Genomic DNA, 7,873 nt, shown 5'->3' with positions numbered 1-7,873 from the left:
GTAGTCTGCAACGTTCTGACCCAGGATGTGTTTTCGGTGCACCTCTGCATTGAATTCCTTGCTTTCTGAATCATAACCGTGGACTCGCTTGGTACTATGAGGGATAGACAAGCCTCCATCCACAGCCCCCTTCAGAGCCCCAAACACTTTATCTCCAGTGGTAGTCCTGGCAAGGCCGGCGGCATCCAGATAGCAAGGGAAGGCACCAGGTTGACCATGGATGCTTTCCACATTGTGTTCATCTCCAGTTACCTCCACTTGGCCTTCACAGATTTTGTCCATGCCACCTATTAAGAAGCCTGCGGGCCAGCAGCAGGCCAGTACAATACGCTGCAGCATAATTGGCCAGGCCAACTTTCCCAGCATACTTGGGAAGTTCGTGAGCATAAGCTGCACAGACAATCATGTTCCCTTCTATACGGGCACAAGCCATCTGGCAGATGATATCCCTGTTGGTTACACGAACGATCATCCTGTATTTGAGTGTACAGTACTTATTTTTATCTTGGATTACCAAGCATTTTTGAGCATCATAATTAGTTTTGCACTCTCATCATCTTCTAAATTTCACTTGGCATCTCTTGAAGTAGGCCTTGTTCTTGACAACTGTAACAAACCCCATCCTGCGGAAGAGAGAGCCGCGTCCGTGGATCGCCACAGACTGGCAGGGCGAGCGGCTCTACAGCGGGTGGGAAAAGCCTGACCACGGATTTCTAAACACACAGGAGAGTTACTTTATTTTTATTTTGAAAATTACATTAATTACTTACATTAAATGACCCATAAAATTACCTATACCAGTCTCTGTGCTCACCAAGGTTCTCTTTGTGCAGAACTCCTTCTCTTCAGTCAGTTGCCACTTGCTCAACTACGTCCTTTAATAGCTCTTTCAATAACGAATCTGGATGTGGTAAATTTTCTTAGTCTTTCTCTGTGTTTATTTTGAATTTACTCTTAAACGATAATTCCTCTAGCTTATATAATTCAAGGATATCAATTATTTCTCCTCGGTACCTGGAAACTCGTACTTCGTTGTGCTCTGGAATCTGTTATTGCTGATGAAAAGTCTGCTGTCACTCCACTAGTGTGCTCTGATGACATAAATTTTCTCTGATATTTTGTAAGATTTCCTCTTTATACTAAATATGCAATACCTTCAAAAACATGCAGTATGTTCACTACTGTCTAGCTATAGGTTTATTATTACTTATCCTGGTTTATACCCAAGTATTCTGATATAAGGGCTTATGACTTCATTTCTGAAATATTCTCCTATATAGTTCTCTTTAAAAATTGTTACTTCAGCATTATTTTGATTCAACTTGTTAGGTCTATCTTCTACTACCTATCAGGGCATATAGTCTCTAATGAGATTTTAATTTGACAATATTTTTTAGGATTTCTAATTGATTGTTTTTCAAATCCACCTATTCTTATATTTTTGTCTCTTGTATTGGCTTCAAAAAATATTTTTAGGTTTAAATCATTTTATTAGGGGCACATACAACTCTTATCACAATCCATACATATATCAATTGTATAAAGCACATTTGTACATTCATTGCCCTCATCATTCTCAAAACATTTGCTCTCCTCTTAAGCCCCTGGCATCAGCTCCTCGTTTTCCCCCTCCCTTCCCACTACCCCCTCCCTCATGAACCCTTGATAATTTATAAATTTTTGTCATATCTTACACTGTCCGATGTCTCCCTTCACTCACTTTTCTGTTGTCTGTCCCCCAGGGAGGAGGTTATATGTAGATCCTTGTAATCGGTTCCCCCTTTCTAACCCACCCTCCCTCCACTCTCCTGGTACTGCCACTCTCACCACTGGTCCTGATTCCCTGTGTTTCCAGTTCCTATCTGTACCAGTGGACATCCTCTGGTCTAGATTTGTAAGGCAGAATTGGGATCCTGATAGTGGGTGGGGAGGAAGCATTTAGGAACTAGAGGAAAGTTGTATGTTTCATTGTTGCTACACTGTAACCTGACTGGCTTGTCTCTTCCCCACGACCTTTCCATAAGGGAATGTCCAGTTGTCTACAGATGGACTTTGGGTCTCCACTCCGCACTCCCCCTCATTCACAATGACATGGTTGGTTTGTTTTTTGTTCTTTGATGCCTGATACCTCATCCCTTCGACACCTCGTGATCACACAGGCTGGTGTGCTGCTTCCATGTCGGCTTTGTTGCTTCTGTGCTAGATGACTGCTTGTTCACCGTCAAGTCTTTAAGACCCTAGGCGCTATATCTTTTGATAGGCAGGCTCCATCAGCTTTCTTCACCACATTTGTCTTCAGTGATCGTATCTGGGAGGTAGCACACAATGCTATGATTTTTTGTTCTGATGATGCCTGATACCTGATCCCTTCGACCTCGTGATCGCACAGGCTGGGGTGCTTCTCCCATGTGGTCTTTATTGCTTCTCAGCTAGATGGCCGCTTGTTTACCTTCATGCCTTTAAGACCCCAGACGCTATATCTTTTGATAGCCAGGCACCATCAGCTTTCTTCACCACATTTGCTTATGTACCCATTTGTCTTCAGTGATCGTATCTGGGACATGAGCACACAATGATATAATTTTTTGTTCGATGCCTGATAATTGATCCCTTCGGCAACTCATGATCACACAGGCTGGTGTGCTTCTTCCATGTGGTCTTTGTTGCTTCTGAGCTAGACGGCTGCTTGTTCACTTTTAAGTCTTTAAGACCCCAGATGCCATATCTTTTGATAGGCGGGCTCCGTCAGCTTTCTTCACCACATTTGTCTTCAGCGATCGTGTCAGCAAGGTGAGCATCAAGGAAATTCCAGTTCTAGTTGCTGATTTTTGTTGTGTTCTTAGTATCAGATATCGTCGTATGTTTTGAAATTGTAGGGTTCCCACACACACACTTTCTCTATCTATATCTACATCATAGGTTCCCACACTTATTTGGGCTACCACACCCTTTTCAGAAAAAAAATTCTAGTGCTCCCCAGCAATTTAAAACTTTTATACTATCATCCATAATCCAGGATGAAGTGTAGGTATCTGTTTTTGCAGTCCTCTGAATCCTGGTGGCATAGTGCTTACATGTTGAGCTGCTCACCACAAGCCAGCAGTGTGAAACCAACAACCACTCCACAGGAGAAAGATGAGGCTTTCTACTCCCGTAAAGAGTTTTAGTCTCCGAACGCCACAAGAACAGTTCTAGCCTGTCCTGGAAGGTCGCTTTGCATCTGCCTCAAATCAATGGTGGTGAGGGTTTTTTATTAGTTTTCTGGATTGTTCCACCCCCCTTCCACCCCAAAGGGGTAGTGTTGCCCACTTTAGGAAACACTGATCTGGTTTCCTAACAGTTTTGTTAGCTACCTCTATTTGCCCTTCTTCCACTCAGACTGCAGATTAAAGCTAGAACTTCAAATAGGATCATGATCTTCCTGGGTGATGGGAATAGTGGGAAAGCCAATGATCCAGTCACTAGAGCACCTGGAAAGCGTGATTCACTTCCTGGTTAGGAACTACACTGTGCCCTCTAGACTTGCTAGGTCTGCCATGACCCCGACCGTTCATCAGTCCTTTTGTGTGGTTTGGTGGGGAGAGGTTGAGGTGGCCCATTGACATGGAGTCTCTGATGTCATGGCTTTTCTATGAAACCACCTTCCTGTTGGCCACCAAAACGTGTTCTGCACCAGGAGCACAACCCCGTGATGCCAGCCCTTCTCTTCCCTTTGCATTTCTCTTGTATTCAGATCACAGAGCTGCTTGTTTCGATGTGAGTTTGTCTCTTCGGTTTTCTGCTTTTAGAATTCTGCCATTGGTCAGTTTGGGGAGCAGTGTGTGCCCATCATGGTTGATCGAATGTCCTCAGTGCTTTCTTGTCTCCTCCGTGGCCTTGGTTCTGTTTCGGGTCGCTATCATCACTTTGTCAGTATGACTGTAACAGCTCCTTACTCATCTCCATGCCTCCTGTCCTAACCGCCAAACCATTCTTCCCACCAGAGTGATGGTTATGGCATGCAATTCCGCTCACTCCCTACCATGCCAACGTGTTCAAATGGTCCCCAGCAAACATGGAGTAAAATCACCGGCCTGACAGGGAAAAGGAAGAACATTCTTGTGCCACAGGGGTAAAGACTCAGTTGATAACTGAGAAGTCAGTGGCTTGAATGCACCAGCTGCTCTGTGGAAGAAAGATGTGGCAATCTGGTTCTACAAGATCACAGCCTGAGAAATGCTATGGGGCAGCTCTACTTTGTCCTGCAGAAGAAGAATTGTAATGGACTAGAGGGCACATGACAAGAACAACAGTTACCGCATATACTCAAGTATAAGCTGACCCGAATATCAGCCGAGGCACCTAATTTTACCACAAAAACTGCATTTAAAAATGTGCTGAAAAACTCAGCTTATACCCGAGTAGATACGGTATTTATGGTTAAAAAAAATATCCCCCAAATGATGAAAATGTTAATATCTCCCTGAAAATATGTATCCTCTTTGGAATGACTTTAAGACAAGGAAACAGACCAGAAATGTTTTAGACCTCATCTAGCTTCAACATCTCCTTTTATTATTATTTTTTAACATCTTCTTACAACATGTGTAAGTTGTTTAGAAACCAAAAAGTAAGGTGATTTGGTTGGTGACTCCCTGAATCAGAAAGAATAGCCAGATAACATCAAAAGCCAAAACACACCCACTACCATCCAGTGGACTCCGACTCACCGTGACCCTGAAGGGCAGAGCAGAACTACCCCATTCCATTTTCCAGACTGTAAGTCATCACAGAAACAGAGAGCCTCACCCTACTCCCACAGAACAGCGGGTTGGTGTGGATCAGCACTGCAGTGTTTAACCAGGGTGCCACAGGGGCTCCTTAGAGCACGCTTCTCATAGCGTGTTTCTGAGGCTGAACATCTTTATGGGAGCAAACTGCCTCATCTTTCCGCTGAGGAGCGGCTGGGGGATTTGAACTGCCAATCTTGCATTTGGCAGTCTAACACTCACCCAGCACCACCCCCAGGGCTCCTTCCCTTAGATAACAAACAGCAGGCATGTTCAAATATCCTCTTAACAAACACTGAATATTTCCTTCTTGCAAGGGTGTGTGGCATAAGTTATAAGAAATACTTTCTACCTTTAGGAGATTGAAGATAGAAGGTAAAGTGGCTCATTTGCAAGTAGCAACTAAATGATTTATATGTGTTATTAAAATTTTGCATAACAGAAAGATAAGATCATTTTCCAAGTTAAGTGATGAAAAAAAGGCTGGAGGTCATGCTATCCATGGGGCGCTTCACAGCATGGTTTGATATGTAGGGAAGACACCGGGGACAAAAGGCTTTCATACTGTTCTTTCCTGTGAATTCAAATCCTCTCTTGAAGCTTAATGTTCTGTTATGAATTGAATTGTATGCCCCCAAATATGTCTGGTAAATATCCTATGCCCTATATCTATGGTTATAATCCCATCTGGGAATCAGTTTGCTTTGTGATGATACAAGGCCATATCATTGAAGGGTAGGCTTTAAGCCAGTCTCCTTTGAGCTACAAAAGGAGCAGGTGAGTCAAATAAGCAAGCAGAGGTGGGGGAAGACAGACGCCAAGCCACATGAAGATCGCCAAGGAGCCAAGGCACACTGGGCCTACAGTTGCTCAAAAGAAACCAGAACCCCTACAGCCCACAGAGAGACAAGGCTGTCCCCCAGACCCTTAAGTTCCTTCTTCCAGACCCTAGACTAAAATAAAAGTGGGTGGGGGGGGCAAAGGGGGAGGAAGCATTTAGGAACTAGAGGAAAGTTTTATGTTCATTGTTGCTACACTGCACCCTGACTGGCTTTGTCTCCTTCCCACGACCCTTCTGTAAGGGGATGTCCAGTTGCCTTCAGATGGGTCTTGGGTCCCCAATATGTACTCCTCCTCATTCACAATGATATGATTTTTTTGTTCTTTGATAGACGTCATGTCTGATACCTGATCCCTTCGACACCTCGTGATCACACAGACTGGTGTGCTTCTTCCATGTGGGCTTTGTTGCTTCTGAGCTAGATTGGCTGCTTATTTATCTTCAAGCCTTTAAGACCCCAGACCTTATATCTTTTGGACACCATCAGCTTTCTTCACCACAAAACAAACATCTTTTTGGTATTCTCTGCTCTGAGCCAAGACCCATCTGACATCAGCAATGATATCCCTTGTTCCACATCCTCTTCTGAATCTAGCTGAATTTCTGGCAGTTCCCTGCCAATGTACTGCTGCACTCAAGGAAGTAGAAGTCAAAAATCCAGTGATGTATTGCACTGGGCCAAACTGTTACAAAAGACCTCTTTAAAAGTGTTAAAAAGCAAAGATAGCGCTTTGAGGTGTAAGGTGAACCTAATCAAAGCCATAGTGTTTTCAATCGCCTCACATGCATATGAAAGCTGAGCAATAAATAAAGGGAGATCAAAGGATCGATGCATTTGAATTAGGTTGGCAGATAATATTGAATATTGCATGACCTGCCAGAGAATGAAGAAATTTGTGTTGGAATAAGTACAGTCAGAATGCCTCTTAGAAGTAAGGACGGTGAGATTTTATCTGGCATATGTTGGACAGATTATCAGGAGGGACCAGTCCCCTGGAGAAGGACATCATCCGTGGTAGAGGGTTAGCTAAAAAGAAGACGACCCTCAAGGAGATGGATTGACACAGTGGCTGTAACAACAGGCTCCAACATAGCAGTGATTGTACGGATAGGGCCGCAGTACTGGGGGACAGTATTTGCATCGGGAGGCTATGATCAGAACTGACTAGAAGACACCTAACAAGAATAACCACCTTTATGCTACATTATAAATATGTCTGTTTCATGGAGGCTTTACTGATGTAAAACAAATTAAAACCTCAGTCTAATAAAAATTGACATACACACTCACCATCGTCAAGTTGATTCTGACTCATAGTCACTCTATGGTTCAGAGTAGAACCACCCTTGGGTTTCCAAAGCTGTACATCTTTACAGGAGCGGAAAGCCTCCTATTTCTCCCTCTGAGAGGCTGGTGGGTTCGAATGGCTGACCAATCCACTGCTAAACCCAGGGCTATGCTAGCTGGAACCCCCTCCATTGTTTTCGGCTGTGTATTATGATGTCCGCATGGTGATGCTTCTGTGTTCTTTTATGATTACAAGCATTCCTCTAAAAGGTTGCCCAGTTCTAAATAAAATCTGATCTCTAATGAATTACAGTTGACATTAGGAGGAAGAGGGGGGAATCCGACCAGCCAGCCAAGAGCGCTTTACAAGTCTCCTTCTCACTCAACCTTCAAAGTGGGTTTCAAATCAAACCGACGGACCTTACAGGGCTCCCATCCCAGATCACAACCATCTACTGGCTCCATCTTCAAAAAATGGGCAGGCTGGTGCAGTGCAGCTCTGGAGGAGCCTTATTAACAATACACACTTCCTGATGCCTATGCTCAGGGGGTGTCCTGGCCTACTAGTACCAAAACTACAGGAACCACGCTGCCCTGAAGTCCATTCTGACTCATAATGACCGCACAGGGTTTCCAAGAGTGTGAATCTTTACCCTAGCAGGCAGCCTCATCTTTCTCCCAGGGAGTCGGTGATGGGTTTGAACTACTGACCTTATCTTGACATTAATAGTCCAACACTTATCCAACAGCGTCACCGGGGCTCCTTCTGGCCTAGTCAGGTTTGAAAGAAACCCCACGGCACAGAGGTTTGTCATGAATGGCAACTAGTTCCTTCGGGTTTGTTGGTTGGGATCCGCGCCACCTCAGGGAGGTGAACCCTGTATACAGGGAGGGGAAAGCGTCCTCCCGGCTCCAAGCCCCGGATCTGCGAAGGAGCCCTTCACGAAGCCGCCCGCTAAGGAGGCTCTTCAATTG

At 44.4% G+C, this 7,873-nt stretch overlaps 1 pseudogene; it reads right to left on the bottom strand.

Annotated features, from left to right (window-relative positions):
• LOC101651933 overlaps positions 1–622 on the bottom strand; it is a 913-nt pseudogene extending 291 nt beyond the window's left edge.
• Positions 623–7,873: the final 7,251 nt, after the last annotated feature.

Source organism: Echinops telfairi, unplaced genomic scaffold (genome assembly GCF_000313985.2).
Source record: "Echinops telfairi isolate 266 unplaced genomic scaffold, ASM31398v2 ScPeMD7_2565;HRSCAF=3150, whole genome shotgun sequence".
Taxonomy (NCBI): Eukaryota; Metazoa; Chordata; class Mammalia; order Afrosoricida; family Tenrecidae; genus Echinops; species Echinops telfairi.
This window is presented reverse-complemented; position numbering and strand designations above follow the sequence as displayed.